This window comes from Miscanthus floridulus, chromosome 18, assembly GCF_019320115.1.
Source record: "Miscanthus floridulus cultivar M001 chromosome 18, ASM1932011v1, whole genome shotgun sequence".
NCBI lineage: Eukaryota > Viridiplantae > Streptophyta > Magnoliopsida > Poales > Poaceae > Miscanthus > Miscanthus floridulus.
Window position 1 is genome coordinate 128,638,066 of NC_089597.1, and position 17,711 is coordinate 128,655,776.

Sequence of the window (17,711 nt, forward strand, 5' to 3'; positions counted from 1 at the left end):
AGCCGACGCTGGTGCGACCTACTCGGGTCCGGCCGCTCCAATTCAAGTGCGTCGCGCCAGCCCTCCCCGATCTCATCACCTGTGTGCACGTGGTCATACTACAGCTATCGGTCGAAGCCGTCGTATTAATCCACTCGTGCTCACTCATGTGCCTCTCCACGACATGACCACAGCGGGAGCACCGCGCGCTCTGCCTCTCGATTTGCTTAGCTCGGAGCTTCGCTGTTCAATTCCTTACACCAGCAAGTGGACCAGGGAGTCGACTAGCCAGGTGACCCCTATCGAGGCTTTGCCGTGCCTTGGCGTGGACAAATTTAGTGTTTCCGCGGCCGCCGGTCATCACGCCTCCGAAACAGAGCATGACTTGGGGGTAAGGCCCTACCCCTCGGTAGGGGTTCAACTAGTTGTTCCTATGAGCTCACCTTGGTCCCCTCATATTGTTGCTCATCTTCGTTCGACCAAGAATGACGCGAGTGAGGACCTGACGCGTCGGTGTCAACCTTGGAGCGCCGCCGATATCACTGCGCGCACGTGGTCGGGCCACCTTGGCACTCCTTTGCCTCAACCGCCACCGCAGCGCGAATCCCGATGAGCTACTGGTGCTTACCTGCTATCTCCACCACCTCGATAGTGCCTTAGGCCACCGAAACACTTGCGTCGCCGCACGGTTCTGCCCGTCGTCGAGGCTAGGCTTCGATAGTGCACCATTAAGCTCCCAACCGACGTCCATCCTTGCGTGTTTAGTCGTAGATGGCGACCGACCCACTGAATGGGTCCACGCAGGCCTCTGGTGGCCGACGTGGATGCCTAGTGCCACCGCTCGCTGCGCCGCCATGCACAGGATGGCCAGGGGTGCGTGCGGGGAAATTTGGAAAAATCTAGGGGGTTAAGTGAATTCGTCAGAGAAAGGAAGGAATAGTATTAGGACCTAGTCGTGGTTCGGGAAAAGTACGATGGCTCATTTGCTAAAGTGCCAGCGCGGGCTACCCGTCGTGGGCCATCTCGCGTGTGGGCCGCGTCCCGCGCTGGGCCACCGGGTCTGCTAGGCCGAATGCTTGCCACCGGCCCTTTTTGTTTTCTAAAGCATTTTCTAATTTAGTTTCTAAGGTAAACTTGTAAATTCAATATAAATTTGTGTAGTTAACAAAAAAATATGAAACCAATTTTGTTAGGTTCCTAAAATCATGATCTATCTGTTAGTATATTTTGTTCACATAGTTTTATAATATTTTTAGGAGTTTTCTAATTAATTTAAGATGTTTAATATTGTAAGATATAAACTTGTAGGAATTGTTGTGATAAATTGGTGATAGTGTTGGCTCTAAAACTTTTACAGTAAATTTCTAACATTATTAGGTGCTCACTGTAATTTTTGTAGCTCTATAATAATTAGTTTTCTAGGGTAGCTAAATGAGCTCTTGTTCGGATATATAAATTTAATCAATAAGAAGCCAAAACACCTTGGGATTGTAGAACTAAAATATTTTTCTAGAAACAAAGCCTTACTTCACAACGTGATACGTAGGCTAGTACGTTAGTCATTAAAGCTAGATCGTTGGCTTATGGAGCGTAATCGTATTTTAGAGTTACAGTTGCCGTTGATTATTTATGTCTCTGCGTTGCATCCACGTACATCATAATAGGAACAATGATGGATCATGGAATTGACCGAAGTAGCGGAAAAGATGGTGCCTGATGATTGTGTCGCCATGATGGAATGCTAACTTTTAGTTATATCTTACCTAGGCAAGCTCCGGTGCATAACCTCTAATATTCTGCACTTTATATTATGCATGTGCATTAAGTTTTGATGAGTTGAATAAAATGAACTTGCATATATATATATATATATATAACTACTACCTTGTATAGCCACTTTGAGTTATGATAGTTACTATGTTAATTTACGAGATTATAGTAACTCCATACTAAGTGATTTACTGTAACGTAATGATAAATATCTCCATGTGTTATAGTAACACAACTATCGTAAATATGTATTGATATTATCGTAAATTAGTATATAAAATTATCGTAAATGAAGGTGGCTACGGAATAACTTATTTTGTAGCTGGCTACTGAATATACTCTCCCTATATATATATATATATCCTTATCCTATGAGTCCTATTAGTATGTCAGGATCATGTAGATTGCTATGCTATAGGATCCGGTAGAAGTCAAGTGATTACTTGTCACTCACAAGAGATATAAAATATATTATTGTTGTTATTATATTACTATCACATGGAATATATATGGAGGATAATTGAAGATCGGGTGGGACTGTGCTTTAGATTTGGACTTTGTTAGGCAACCGAGCGAGGCTCGGATTGCATTTGTTCCGCCTGTGTCGATTGAGGACCATCCGTTGCTGTGGATGGTAGTCAGGTCATAGACTTATTATCCTGAGCACATACTTGCTTATAGGAGCGGGAAGGCTCGCTACGCTCTTATCGTGGGTTTCGGCTCTTTTCAGACCGACTGATTGGGGGTGGGGAAATGTGGAGGTCTAAGCACCATGTTGAGATTGGGTCTCAAGTGTGGAAGCTTGGAGTTCAAGTTTAGATGTGGACCTGGACCCCTCGACAGGAGTGGAATGGGTTGGTCTTATTTGTGCCTGGGGTACAAACGGGGCATGTGTTTTGAGGTATCCAGCTGGGATACATTGATTCTCGAATCGCCGTTTCTGTGAGACGGTACGACTTGACTATGGTCTAGCACCGTAGTAAGAACTAAAATATTAAAGATGGTAAAATAGTTCTAATTGCTCACCACCTGCTTGAAAGTAGCATAGGAGCTTACATAGAATGTATAGTTAATGAACTAATGATGACTGCTAATAAAATTTAATATAAGGACGCACGTTTAGTAATGCTTCCGCAGAGGCAATAACCCACAAGCCAAATAAGCCTTTCATATCCTTAGAGTCTTTTATTTTTCTCCTGTCGGGTAAGTCTTGATAAGTATAATCGAGTACTCAGGTTTTTATTTCCCCTGTTGTAGATGATCGGAGGATGCTTAGATCTGACTCTTGTGTGTGGAAACCTCCTGCTGGGCTCAGAGAGGATTTCTTTCACGCTACGACCATAGTATTTATTTATAATCCTCACTAAAGGTTTTTTATAAAAAAAGATGTAAAATCTGTTAGCATCTCTTGTATAAAAATATCCACTATGTTAATGCTCCACCATATCATTAAATTAATCCTTGCTTCCTCTGTAACTCTGATAACATTGTTATATTCCACTGTTATAACCAATTGAGGTAATATTCGGTTACTGTAAGAAATGGCTTAAGAATGTTGTATGCTTTACTCTCTCATTTATGTTCCTGATGGAAAAATGTGAATTTTTGAGTTCTCCCTGTGCTCGACGGAACTGCATAGTTTAGTGTCCTTTTTTGAGTACTTAACATCTAATGAAAGATAAGTACTCCTGGGAGGCATTAGATTAGGCGCTTCTGCCACAAAGGCTGCCAACGTAGGAGATGAAGCCGCGATGGTAAAGCATCCACTGAGAAGAGATGAGAGTACGACGGCAAAGCATCCGCCCGAGCAAGAACCACGGCGGCAAAGCATCCGCCTAAGACAACATGGCTGAAGGGGACCATGACGCCTAAGAGGGGGATGAATTAGGCAACTTAAAATTCTAACTCTAAATTATGACCTCCTTTTCTAACCCTAGCAAAACCTATGCAATAGATAAACTATCTAAATATGCAACTATAGTTTTGCTAGTGTATTGCTATCTCTACCACAAAAGGAATAATGTAATCAATGTAAATGCGGAAGCTAAAGAGCAAGATAGAGATATGCAAACTCGCATCGACGACTTCGGTATTTTTACCGATGTATCGAGAAGCGCGCAAGCTTCCTCCTAGTCCTCGTTGGAGCCCCTCGCAAGGAATCCCTCGCAAGAGCCAAGCTCCCGGTCAGGTAACTCCGTGGATAGCCTTGGGCCTTCTCCACGCGCAAGTGGGTCTCCGACGTGCCTTCCGGCAAGCCTTTCCCAGATGCTCCCCGCCGTCTTTACTATCAAGCTTCCGACCGAAATGTGCGGGCCTAGTTCCCTCTGGTACACGGTGGCGGCCACACCACAAACACGGTTGGTGTGATCTCACAAGACTACAAGCCCCTCTGATGTACAACAATGGTGCGCGCAAGCACCAAGTAGTAAGAGGTATGCAAACCTCACTAAACATTAGGCCTAAACCTAGAGCAAGCGCATAAGCGATGGTCTAATCAACCTAAGCACTTCGCAAAACACCTACGCTAATCACCTAATAAAACACTAAGCACTATGCAAGTGGAGATCACTAAAATGGTGTATCAACACCCTTGATATGTTTCCTCAGCTCCACTTAACTCATTTGGCCGGTTGAGGGGTCTATTTATAAGTCCCACTGAGAAAATAGCCGTTGGGGACGAAATCTCGCTTTTCTGCTACTGACCGGACGCTGGAGTCGTCCTGATCGGATGCGTCCGATCGTCCCAACCGTTGGAGCCGCGAACAACTAATCGGACGCTACCAGCGTCCGGTCACTTGCCACCGGACGCATTCGGTCGCAAGTTTGCCGCTCTAGAACCTCTCTGTACTCGATCGGACGCTGCTGTCCTGCGTCCGGTCGGTTTGCCGCCAGCGTCCGGTCACTTGCTGATTGTGTTGTTGGGCTGACGAACAGTGCCATCGGTGTGTCCGGTTGATTCACTTGTTCAGCGTCCAGTTGCTGCTGCTGACTCCTGCTGTTGCCGAGCCATTGATCGGAGCGTCCGGTCACATTCTTCCGGCGTCTGGTCACTTCTATGAGCTCGTTTCTTCACAATCTTGCGTACAGCTTGGTTCCTATCTTCATGCTTGGACTTTGCTTGATATCTTGGGCCTTCTCTTATGCTCCTAAGGTCTTGCTTGAGGTGTTGATCATCAGATCATCATATCGCCTTTGCCCAAGTCACGTGTTACATCCTATTGAACTACAAAACAATCACTTGCAAATTTATTAGTCCAACTTGGTTGTGTTGGTCATCAAACACCAAAATCCAAAGTAAATGGGCCTAGAGTCCATTTTCCTTACAATCTCCCCCTTTTTGGTGATTGATGACAACATGACCAAAGCAAGCAAATAATTGAATTTTAAAATTTAAAAACTACCTACTTGCTAGGATGCACTACAAGGGGCAAGATTATATGATGATAAAAGATACTACTTGTAAAACTAAAGAATACCACTTTAAAATCTTATCTTGCCTTTGCAAATGTCCCCATGTGGCATTATGGATTTAAACATTGCTTCCTACAAATTCTCCACATTACATAAGCTAATCCATAATCCACTATTCTCTCTTTCTCAGACCATTACCACTTGTAGACCATTACCACTTGTAAATGATCTAGCTTTTGGTCCTACAAATTAATGCTTGCTTTTGGTCCTCTAAATTCTCCCCCTTTAGAATCAAACACCGAAAATGAAGACATTAGTAGCACAAGGGAGGGTCAAACTTTATGATCCTTTGTGTGTAGAGTGAAATAGATCACAAAATTTGGCTCTCACATTATATAGATTAAGCTCCCCCTAAATATATGCATACATATGGTAGAACACAACATATGCATATTTGGTAAATTATTGTACAAGGGAATTTAATCTATATAATATATGGAGAAAGCATGTAAATATTAAAATAAAATCAACATGATGATATCGGTTTAGAAATACCACATGTGGAAATCAATTTGAATTCTACCACTTGCAATGGGTGGTGGATATTTGAAGTATGATGCTTAACTCCGGGGACTCTATTTTCCTTGCAATGAGACTACTACACACATGATAAGCTTGAAAAGGTGTTAGTCTCAAGGCATCCAACTTGTAGAGTAAATTCCCCCTAAATTTGTGCACACAAGTATGAAATACTTGTAGGAAACATGCACATTGATTTTAGAATAAAAAATACCATTTGAAAGATGACATCACATGAATGTGAGAGTCATTTTTGAAGGCGATATTCGGGAGAGATTATCTACAATTTGGACTTTGGCACATATTAGATGAACAATCGAAAGACAAGCTATGTGTCGTGCTCCTAAACAATTTTAAACTATGTAGAATTGCTCCAAGGAATAAGAATGAAACCGAGCAAGCCTACCATAAGATATACCTAGTGTATGTATGACAAAAGATATAAGCATGCAAACACAAACATAGGCATGAAAAGTAACTAGATGCTTAAAGATACCAATTTGTAAGAAATACCACTTGTAGGAAATGCAAATTGATACTACTTGAAGGAAATTGAATCTAGTTACCTAACATGAGAAGGGGAATTTGGGTCCATAGTATTCACTAACCCACTTGGAAATGATTTTGACCATCATGATGCATCCCATGAAATATACCCATACTTTGCCAAGTCTCCAAATTCCCCAAAGTCCATTGGACTTCTCACTTCCCTTTCGGGATCTAAACCTTCTTGGTGCTCTTCATATTAGAAATGATTTCCTTTGGCACCCAAAAGCGTTTGACCCCATTATTGGCTTGCTTGTTCACCTTGATGGCCACCACCTTATCATTTTTCTTCTTCTTCAAGAGATAAGGTGTGGAGGCCTTCTTGTCCACCTTGTTGGTGTAGGTGTTGGAGAGCTTGCTTGTTTGCTTTTTCTCTTTCTTCTTTGCTCCTCCCCCATTCTTCACCTTGCACTCATAGGACTTGTGACCTTCCTTGTGGCACACGTAGCAAACCATGGTTTGTCCTTCATCAAGCTTCTTTACTCCCTTAACGGTGTTATCTTGATGAAGTTGGGCTTGCTTTCCCTTGCCTTTCACTTGAGTCAAGTCCTTGGTGAGGCGAGCTACTTCTTGCTTGAGTTACTCATTCTCCTTTACAACCTCTTATGTGCGTGTATCTACAATAACTTTCTCAACACAAACTTGGTTGCACAAAGATGAGTCTAAACATAAATCATTACAAGAAGTAGAGGCATCCTTTTTAGTCATATTAAAGGTAGAACTTTTCTTTTTAGATGCCTTGGTGGGGGTTGTATTAACGGCTTCAAGATTATCAACTTTATCATCACAATGTTTGCACATGGTTTCCATTTTAGCTAGCAAACTTTTATAAGCATCTTGTGAGCTAGCTAACTTTTCTTTTATTTTTTCATTTTTCTTTACAAGTTGCTCATCATTGATTGTGCATGCATTTGTTGTTGCACTAGCCTCAAGTTGCTCAATTTTAGTAGAAAGTTCAATATTGAGATTAGCAAAGTTCTCATATTGTTCAAGCAAAGTTTTGCATGCTTCTTGTGAACTATCTAGCTTTTCTTTTAATTTTCCGAGCTTTTTTGTTGACTAGTGCAAACTTTAGCATAATTAAGATTTTGTTGCATAATTTCATCATAAGAAGGCATTTCATCATCACTATCACTCTCACTAGAGGATGAGCTTTCATTACATCGTGCCATAAGGCACACATGAGAAGAATTTGATGATGAGTGTTTGCGCCCTCGCCTCTTGTGATGGTGTTCTTCTTCACTTGAAGAATCATCTCATGATCTTATTGATGTGAGGGCTTGGTTCTTGCACGCCTTCTTCTTTGTCTTAGGTGTGGGCTTGTTTGGACAAACTTCCACAAAGTGCCACAACTCGCCACATCCATAGCATCCTCTCTTTCTTTGCTCATTTCTTTGATTGGTGAAAATGAGATCTTGAATTTGGATAGGCTCACCCTTGACATTGAGCTTTTGGATCATCTTCTCCACCTTGTTGATTAGTTTGATTGATTCTTCATCAAGGTCGGAGGTGGACAAGAAAGATTGGTCATCATCACTTGAATCTTCATCATCATCATCCTCTTCTTCTTCATCTTCACTTGAGGAGCTTGAGCTTGAGCTTGTCTCAACTTGCTTGCCCTTCATCTTCTTTTTCTCGCTACATGCGAGAGCTTTGCCTTTGCTTGATGAAGAGGCTTCTTCTTGACCCATCTTGTGTGACATTTCAAATGCCACTATCTTGCGAATGACTATGGCCGGGGTCATGGTGCTCAAGTCCTCCATGTTGTGAAGGATGGTGATGATACTTGCATATTTATTTTGTGGTAGCATGGAGATGATCTTCCTCACGATGTCCACATCATCTAGCTTTGTTAGTCCTATTGAATGGAGCTCATTGATAATTAGATTCAAACGAGAATACATATCACGAACAAGCTCATCATCATTCATTATAAAGGAATCATAATTTTATTTAGCTAGACAATGTTTTTGCTTATGGACATTTGATGTGCCGTCATGGAGCTCTTGGAGTTTTAACAAGATTTTATGTACCGTATTTAAAGTGAACACTTGGTTAAACACATCCGTGCTAAAAGATTCAAACAAGCAATTCTTAGCTCTAGCATTGAAATAAATTTCCTTTTCTTCACTCTTCGTGGGTTTATCTAGATTCTTAATGGGTTTCATCCCGTCACGAGTGACTCTCCAAACTTCCAATTCAACCGCCTCAAGGTAGCAAGCCATTCTAGCTTTATAATAAGGGAAGTTAGTGTCGTCAAAGTGCGGAGGCCTAGAGATATCTATCCTAATCACTCTAAATAGCATCGGCTCAACGGCGGCTCAGCTAAAGGTCCAAATTGAGCCAACCGGCTCTGATACCAATTGAAGGGGACTATGACGCCTAAGAGGGGGGGGGTGAATTAGGCAACTTAAAATTCTAACTCTAAATTATGGCCTCTTTTTCTAACCCTACAAAAACCGATGCAATAGATAAACTATCTAAATGTGCAACTATAGTTTTGCTAGTGTATTGCTATCTCTACCGCAAAAGGAGTAATATAATCAATGTAAATGCGGAAGCTAAAGAAGGTAGAGATATGCAAACTCCCGTCGATGACTCTAGTATTTTTATCGAGGTATCGAGAAGCGCGTAAGCTTCCCCTAGTCCTCGTTGGAGCCCCTCGCAAGGAATCCCTCGCAAGGGCCAAGCTCCCAGTCGGGTAACTCTGTGGATAGCCTTGGGTCTTTCTCACACGCAAGTGGGTCTCCGGCGTGTCTTCCGACAAGCCTCTCCTAGATGCTCCCCACCGTCTTCACTATTAAGCTTCCGACCAAAACGTCGTGGGCCTTGTTTCCTAAGGTACACGGTGGTCGCCACACCACAAACATGGTTGGTGTGATCTCGCAAGACTACAAGCCCCTCCGATGTACAACAATGGTGCGCGCAAGCACCGAGTGGTAAGAGGTATGCAAACCTTACTAAACACTAGGCCTAAACATAGAGCAAGCGCATAAGCGGTGGTCTAATCAACCTAAGCACTTCGCAAAGCACCTACGCTAATCACCTAATAAAACACTAAGCACTATACAAGTGAAGATCACTAAAATGGTGTATCAACACCCTTGATATGTTTCCTTAGCTCCTTTTAACTCATTTGGCCGGTAGGGGGGTCTATTTATAAGTCCCACTGAGAAAGTAGCCGTTGAGGATGAAATCTTGCTTTTCTGCTACTGACCGGATGCTGGAGTCATCCTGATCGGATGTGTCCAGTCATCCCGACCGTTGGAGCCACGATCAACTGATTGGACACTGCCAGCGTCCGGTCACTTGCCACCAGACGCGTTCGGTCGTAAGTTCGCCGCTTTGGAACCTCTATGTACTTGATCAGACACTACTGTCCTGCGTCTGATCGGTTTGCCACCAGCATCCGGTCACTTGCCGATTGTGTTGTCGTGCTGATGAACAGTGCCATCAGCGTGTCCGGTCGATTCACTTGTTCAGCGTCCGGTCGCTGCTGCTGATGCCTGTTGTTGCCGAGCCACTGGTCGGAGCGTCCGGTCACCTTCTTCCAGCGTCCGGTCACTTCTATGAGCTCGTTTCTTTATGATCTTACGTATGGCTTGGTTTCTATCTTCATGCTTGGACTTTGCTTGATATCTTGGGCCTTCTCTTGTACTCCTAAGGTCTTGCTTGAGGTGTTGATCATCAGATCATCACATCGCCTTTGTCCAAGTCACATCTTACACCATATTGAACTATAAAACAATCACTTGTAAATTTATTAGTCCAACTTGGTTGTGTTGGTCATCAAACACCAAAATCCAAAGTAAATGGGCCTAGGGTCTATTTTCCTTACAATCTCCCCCTTTTTGGTGATTGATGACAACACGACCAAAGCAAGCAAATAATAGAATTTTAAAATTAAAAAACTACCTACTTGCTAGGATGCACTGCAAGGGGCAAGATTATATGATGATAAAAGATACTACTTGTAAAACTAAAGAATACCACCTTAAAATCTTATCTTGCCCTTGCAAATATCCCCATGTGGCATTATGGATTTAAACATTGCTTCCTACAAATTCTCCACATTACATAAGCTTCTGCCACAAAGGCTGCCAACGTAGGAGATGAAGCCGCGATGGCAAAGCATCCACCGAGAAGAGATGAGAGTACGGCGGCAAAGCATTCGCCCGAGCAAGAACCACGGCGGCAAAGCATCCGCCTAAGACAACGCGGCTGATGGGGACCGTGACGCCTAAGCGGGGGGTGAATTAGGCAACTTAAAATTCTAACTCTAAATTATGGCCTCCTTTTCTAACCCTAGCAAAACCTATGCAATAGATAAACTATCTAAATGTGCAACTATAGTTTTGCTAGTGTATTGCTATCTCTACCACAAAAGGAGTAATGTAATCAATGTAAATGCGGAAGCTAAAGAGCAAGGTAGAGATATGCAAACTCGCGTCGATGACTCCGGCATTTTTACCGAGGTATCGAGAAGCGCGCAAGCTTCCCCGTAGTCCTCGTTGGAGTCCCTCGCAAGGAATCTCTCGCAAGGGCCAAGCTCCCGGTCAGGTAACTCCGTGGATAGCCTCGGGCCTTCCCCACGTGCAAGTGGGTCTCCGACGTGCCTTCCGGCAAGCCTTTCCTAGATGCTCCCTGCCATCTTTACTATCAAGTTTCCGACCGAAACGCACAGGCCTTGTTCCCTCTGGTACACGGTGGCGGCCATACCACAAACGCGGTTGGTGTGATCTCGTAAGACTACAAGCCCCTCTGATGTACAACAATGGTGCGCGCAAGCACCAAGTAGTAAGAGGTATGCAAACCTCACTAAACATTAGGCCTAAACCTAGAGCAAGCGCATAAGCGGTGGTCTAATCAATCTAAGCACTTCGCAAAGCACCTACGCTAATCACCTAATAAAACACTAAGCACTATGCAAGTGGAGATCACTAAAATGGTGTATCAACACCCTTGATATGTTTCCTCAGCTCCACTTAACTCATTTGGCCGGTTGAGGGGTCTATTTATAAGCCCCACTGAGAAAATAGCGGCGAAATCTCGCTTTTCTGCTACTGACCGGACGCTACTGACCGGACGCTGGAGTTGTCCTGATCGGACGCGTCCGGTCGTCCCGACCGTTGGAGCCGCGAACAACTAATCGGACGCTACCAGCGTTCGGTCACTTGCCACCGGACGCGTCCAGTCGTAAGTTCACCGCTCTAGAACCTCTCTGTACTCGATCGGACGCTGTTGTCCTACGTCCGGTCGGTTTGCCGCCAGCTTCCGGTCACTTGCTGATTGTGTTGTCGGACTGACGATCAGTGCCATCGGTGTGTCCGGTCGATTCACTTGTTCAGCGTCCGGTCGCTGTTGCTGACTCCTGCTGTTGCCGAGCCACTGATCGGAGCGTCCGGCCACATTCTTCCAGCGTCTGGTCACTTCTATGAGCTCGTTTCTTCACGATCTTGCGTACGGCTTGGTTTCTATCTTCATGCTTGGACTTTGCTTGATATCTTGGGTCTTCTCTTGTGCTCCTAAGGTCTTGCTTGAGATGTTGATCATCAGATCATCACATCGTCTTTGCCCAAGTCACGTCTTACATCCTATTGAACTACAAAACAATCACTTGCAAATTCATTAGTCCAACTTGGTTGTGTTGGTCATCAAACACCAAAATTTAAAGTAAATGGGCGTAGGGTCCATTTTCCTTACAGCGGCAAAGTATCCGCAAGAGGGGGGCGGTCCAACACACACTTAGCAACATCTGCATGAGAGGGGATCCCGAAGCGACAACGGTGGCAAAGTATCCGCCCGAGCGCAAGCGGCAAAGTATCCGCTGCGAAGAACCAAACGACTACGGCAACACCAATCACCAGGCTGGACATACTGAAGCGAAGATAAGCTGAAGCACACACAGATACAGCACAACGAGGAGCAACTCCGGCGAGAGTAGCGAAGCGACAACAAAAGTGCCCTAACGAAGCCTCCAAGGAGAGGATGACATCCACACACGCCAACGACGTTGGAAGGAGCGCACTAGATGAACTTTCGTCCTAGAGCCGCCGCCAACGGCACACGTAGCGAATAAAACCTTCGACGATGCCACCAAGAAGGTAGATGGCATACGGTTTGCCACCGCCGCCGACCCGATGCAAGACGTCGAGCAGGGTTTTCACCCAGAGAATGTTTGACCGCCGCCGCAATGGCCGCCGCGGGTAGGCTCCAGACATGGCCCCGCCCACTATCCACCGTGTGGGCAAACGCGTGGCCAGCAAGACCGCCAGCCGCAAGCCACCGTCCGACAGGAGCTGGCCATGGCCATGGCCGCGGACCGCCTGTGGCCGGCTACCATCCGCCCAGACCTGCCCACCACTGACCGAGGCAGGAAGTCGCTTGCGGGCAGCAGACGCCAGATCTAGCCTTTGGTGGCACGGATCCGGCCAGCCAGCCGCCCTACGTCACCGGAGCCGAAGAGGGTGGAGGGTGGCTGCGGACGGAGCCCTCCTTTTGGGACCGCCGCGGGCCGCCGCCGCCACACGCCGAAGGGCGGCGACAGCGGCCGAAGGGGGAGGCGGGGTGGGGGATACCCTGCGGCTCCGGCGAGGTCGCCCCCGAGTCGCCCTTCAGGAGCGCTCAGGGAAGAACGGGAGTTACCACCAACCAACTGTGAGAATGGACGTATCTCCACGGTTCGCGTGCAGTCGTTCTCAGCAGTACTCGCTCTTTCAGCGAAGCCACCTTTGGCTCTTGAATTCCCGATGGATTGGATGGATGGCGTCCCGCCCGCCCGTCCGTCCGTCCGTCCTTGCGCGCATGGGTTTTCCTGGGTGCCATTAACTCCCCGACGTTGATAGAGATCATATACGTACATACTACTAATATATACGAGTATACTTATATAGTAGTACTAGTACATATATACTATACTTACAACTTGACAGCCAGCCTAATAACAGTGTAGCTAGCAGCACATACTTACAGTTACAGCTAGCTTGCTATACTCTAATTCGTTTGCATTAGGTTAGGTAGAGATACGATGAGATCTATATATATATATATATATATATATATATATATATATATATATATATATATATATATATATATATATATATATATATCTCCATCCGAAGTTCCGAACGCAAGTCGCTCACTCGGTCGGTCGCTCATCCATGCATCCATGCATCGCTCGCTCAGCTCGCCTCAAAAAGGCGTTGGCATCGGGCGGGCATGCATCGGCAGGTGATGGAGGAACGCACACACAGCCCGCGGCGAACCCACGTGCCTCCGTGCGTGTCGGCAAGTCGATCGATCGACGCGCGGTCGTTCGCTGCCCGCGGGACCAGCGGGCAGCGGTGGTATGCATGCATGTGGGACACTGGAAGTGGGAGAGAGATCGAGGCCAGCCCCGGCCGGCCGGGCGGCGCGCGCGGCGTCGGCGTGTTGCATGGGAGAGGGGCGGCGGGCCGCCGCCCGCGGTCGATGCATGCATGCACGCCGCCGTCGCTTTCGTTCCCTCTTCGTCGCGGGAGACGGAGATCGAATGATCGATGGACTAGCTGCATTATTGGATGGATGATGATCGGGGTCGGGTCGGGGCAATGCATCATGGCCGGGACTCGATCGGCAGTAGTGTCGTTGGGCGTTGGCCCACGTACGTACTCCTCCATCCATCCCTCGCCGGCTCGCTCGCTGCACATTCCTGACGTAGCTAGCTAGAGACATCCATCAGGACATGGGCACCGACCGGCAACGTCTGTACTACCCACAACTACGCGTCCATCCATCACGGCCATACATGCATAATGCCATGTCATGCCATGCTCCGTCGTCTCTAGCTAGACTTGCCGAGAACCTGCGAGACGCATGCGTACGATCGATACGTCGTCGTCCCGCCGGCCAGCTTCATCTATCATACTGTAGGTTTTATTTCCAGCAAGTACTTTTTTTTATATACTTACACAAAACTAGCTAAACCGCTGCAAAATCAAATTAAAGAACTCAAGAAGCCAAACTAAGCCAAACTTGCTAAACAGCATCTGCGTACGCGTTTGTTTCCGCCCTGTTGGCTTGAACGGCTTATTAACCATTGAACTGTGTTTTTCTCTAACTTGCTTGTGTGGCCCAATAACACTACTACAGAAACGTTTTTTAGGAGCGACTCGTAACCCTTTGTAGGGACGGTTCTCAGGCCACTTCAAAAATCGATTTGTAGGGGCGGCTGTAATACCTGTTTGTAGGAACCGCCCCTACAGTACGTTTTCTTGCTAAAAAAAATCAAATTTATAATTCAAATTCGACCAGAACAATGTTTGTTTCCGCGTATTCCATTCAGCGTTCGCGTTGCCGAACGCCCCACGACCAACGTTCCAAACCGCGTTCGCGGTGCCGAACATCCCACGACCAACGTTCCGAACCCCTTAGACTACAAGCATAAGAGTATTATATAAACTACAATTACAAGTCCAATTCACAAGAATATATACAATCCACCATTAAATATATAAATTCCATACATATGGTTATCAACGTCCTAGAGCTAGCCTTTCAGTCTCACGAAGGTGTTGATAGGTGTTGGTACTAAGGATTTCTACCTAAGTCAGACTCTCAGTCAAGGTAGGCGCCTTTGACGTGAACAATCTGATCCAATATGAAGTTGCAAAGGTCGCCGACGAGCTCTAAGAGTTGGTCATCCTTGTATGGGTCTCTTTTCATTCCTTTCTCTTCTTTCCACTACAAGAGAACAAGTTTCGGTTTAGTATTTTATACCATGTACGAAGTTTTTATACTAGGGGTGAAGAGGTTTAAACTTACCCTTAAGGGGTGTTTACTGTAGGCACCGGTGTTACTCATCATAGAACATATATAGTATCCACAATGTACACTCATAGGCTTCTGCTTGGGGCACTGTGTGTTTTGCATATGAAAATGTTAAGTAATACTTTTAACAGCCATGTAATGGAGTACTGAAGAAGTAAGTTACACTTACCGCACATAGTATTTTTATAGCCAGCTTTTCCTTCCTTGCTGGATCATGCCTTCCGTGATGTGCAGTGACATAGAACTTAAATGCCCTGTTCGAATTATTTTAGCAAATACAATTTGTTAGTATCCAAAAGTGTGTTTTAGGTACGCGAGAAGGTATAAAAAATAAAAAAGGTCTATAAACCAAAGTAGTCCTATAAAACAACAATATATATAAAAACGAGGAGTAGTAGTAGTAGAGACCTCAGAAACATGTCAAACATCATTTGATCATGAACTTGGAGCATCAAGGCATCATAACAGAGAAGAGAGGAGAAGGTAATGTAGGGGCGGCTGCTAATGATGCCAAGTTCCTCACAAGTTCTTGATCATCAGCTCATATTCCATATAATATATGAACTTGGACAATTTTATCATCGGCAAAACAAAGGAGAGGAGAGGAGATGGGAGATTTGGCAAAAAAAAGCAACAATTGCTTAACAAACATAGCGAGAAAAAGGTGTAAAAAAAGCAGCTGCTGCTTCCCAAACATAGATGATAGAAAAGGTGATAAAAATAGAGGAGATGGGAGATTTGGCAAAAAAAAAACAGGTGTTGCTTCCCAAAAATAGCAACAGCTGTCATACTGACTTTGCTCGATCACACATGAACATCATATGCTTAATATCTTCCGAACCTGATAGGCAGATCGGACAATCAGAAGTAGTAGACAGTAGTAGTAGGGAAGTAGTTGAAGTAGTTGACAGAAGTACAAGTAGTTGATAGAAGACAGAAGTAGAAGTTGTAAACAGTAGTAGTAGGGAAGTAGTAGAAGTAGCAAAAAAAGCTTATGGTAGAAGACAGAAGTAGAAGTAGTAGTAGGGAAGTAGTAGAAGTAGCAAAAAAAGCTTCTAGTAGAAGTAGTAGGAGGAGTACAGAGTAGCTGCACAACAAAGCAATCAAAAGAGGAGAGAGGAGGTGAGAGTTTGCCAAAAAAAGCAGCTGCTGGTTGCCAAAAAAAATAGAGCAGCTGCTGCCAAACATAGAAGTAGTAGACAGAAGACCAGAAGTAGTAGTAGGGAAGTAGTAGGGAAGACAGAAGTAGAAGTAGTAGACAGTAGTAGTAGGGAAGTAGGCAGGAACTGCACATGCACTGCGGTTGTAGCACTGGCTGCGACAGAGAGAAAGAAAGCTCGAACGCTGGTCTGCAAATGCCGAGAACAAGACAACGAAAATGAGTTCAACTCACAATCGGAGATACCAAATCAAATGACAAGAAGAAAATTAAAACTACAAAGATTAATCAATGATTGATTGCTTTAGTAGGCCACGGATGCAAGCACTAAGCCATAGACCACTAAAAAACAAGTAAGAACGAGCTGCTGCACTTGGCTCCAAAAATCACCAGTCAAATCCGACGAACACAGAAAGGAAGAGGCAAGCGGCTCTGCACGGCTGCCGGCTCTGTCTAGGAGCGGAGGGACCTGGTACCATGCTCGGCTGCTGGGCTCTGGCTCGGCGAGTAGCCCACCAAGGGCGAGCACTCTGCTGTGCCGGTTTGCTCAGGCCTAAAACACAGGAGACCGATGAAGCGAACAAGAGGAAGAGAACAGAGACAGAGAAAAAGAAGCACATGGCGCCTACCACAAAATCTATTTAAATGAACTTCACTAATAACTTATCTCTAGCACAAATCTCAGTAGGATCCCTTCACAGCTTACACATGAATCATATATGCATATGTTAATTCTCCTTACATGACTAAAAAATCAGAGAGAGGTTGCTATTGCATCGAGGAAACAGATGGAGGTGATGTGCTATTGCTGTTGGAGGAAGAGAGGGAAGGAATAGATGGGGCCAGAATAATGTGCTCCATGGCGGCAAGCCACGTTGGCCCATTTGGACTATATATATAGATGAGACCTAAATTAAGATTATGGGCCTGGTTTTGCTTTTCGAGAGCAATGAGACAAAGATGATACAACCAGAAAGGTTTAAGGGCAGCCCTTGCACTTCTCTCTATCAAGTCAAACCTCACCAAATGCAGTAAGCGGTAGTTGCAACTTTGGAAAAGAAAAAACTCACAAACATAGAACAACAATCAGCACATAAGATTAAAGTAATTGAATTATATTGCTCACAATAGTCTCTTGCATTAGTAGCAAGTAACAGCATACAAGCTTTCTGTATCAACAAATTAAGCAATATTTATCTAAGTTTTCTATTCACCAAATGTATACATTTTCTAGAATTCACAATGCATAAATATGGAAGCTAAAATCAACTTAAAAAGAAATTTCATTTGTCTCCGGTTTAATATAATAACATCTCTATTTGGCTTTCAGTTATTCAATTTGAAGTGCTAGATTGTTAAAATTTTGAGTTATCTTTTACCATGGAACCCAGTATGTTTAGGATAGAAATGATATATACAACAGCAACACAATGCGAAAAAAGGTCCTCTCCCTCAA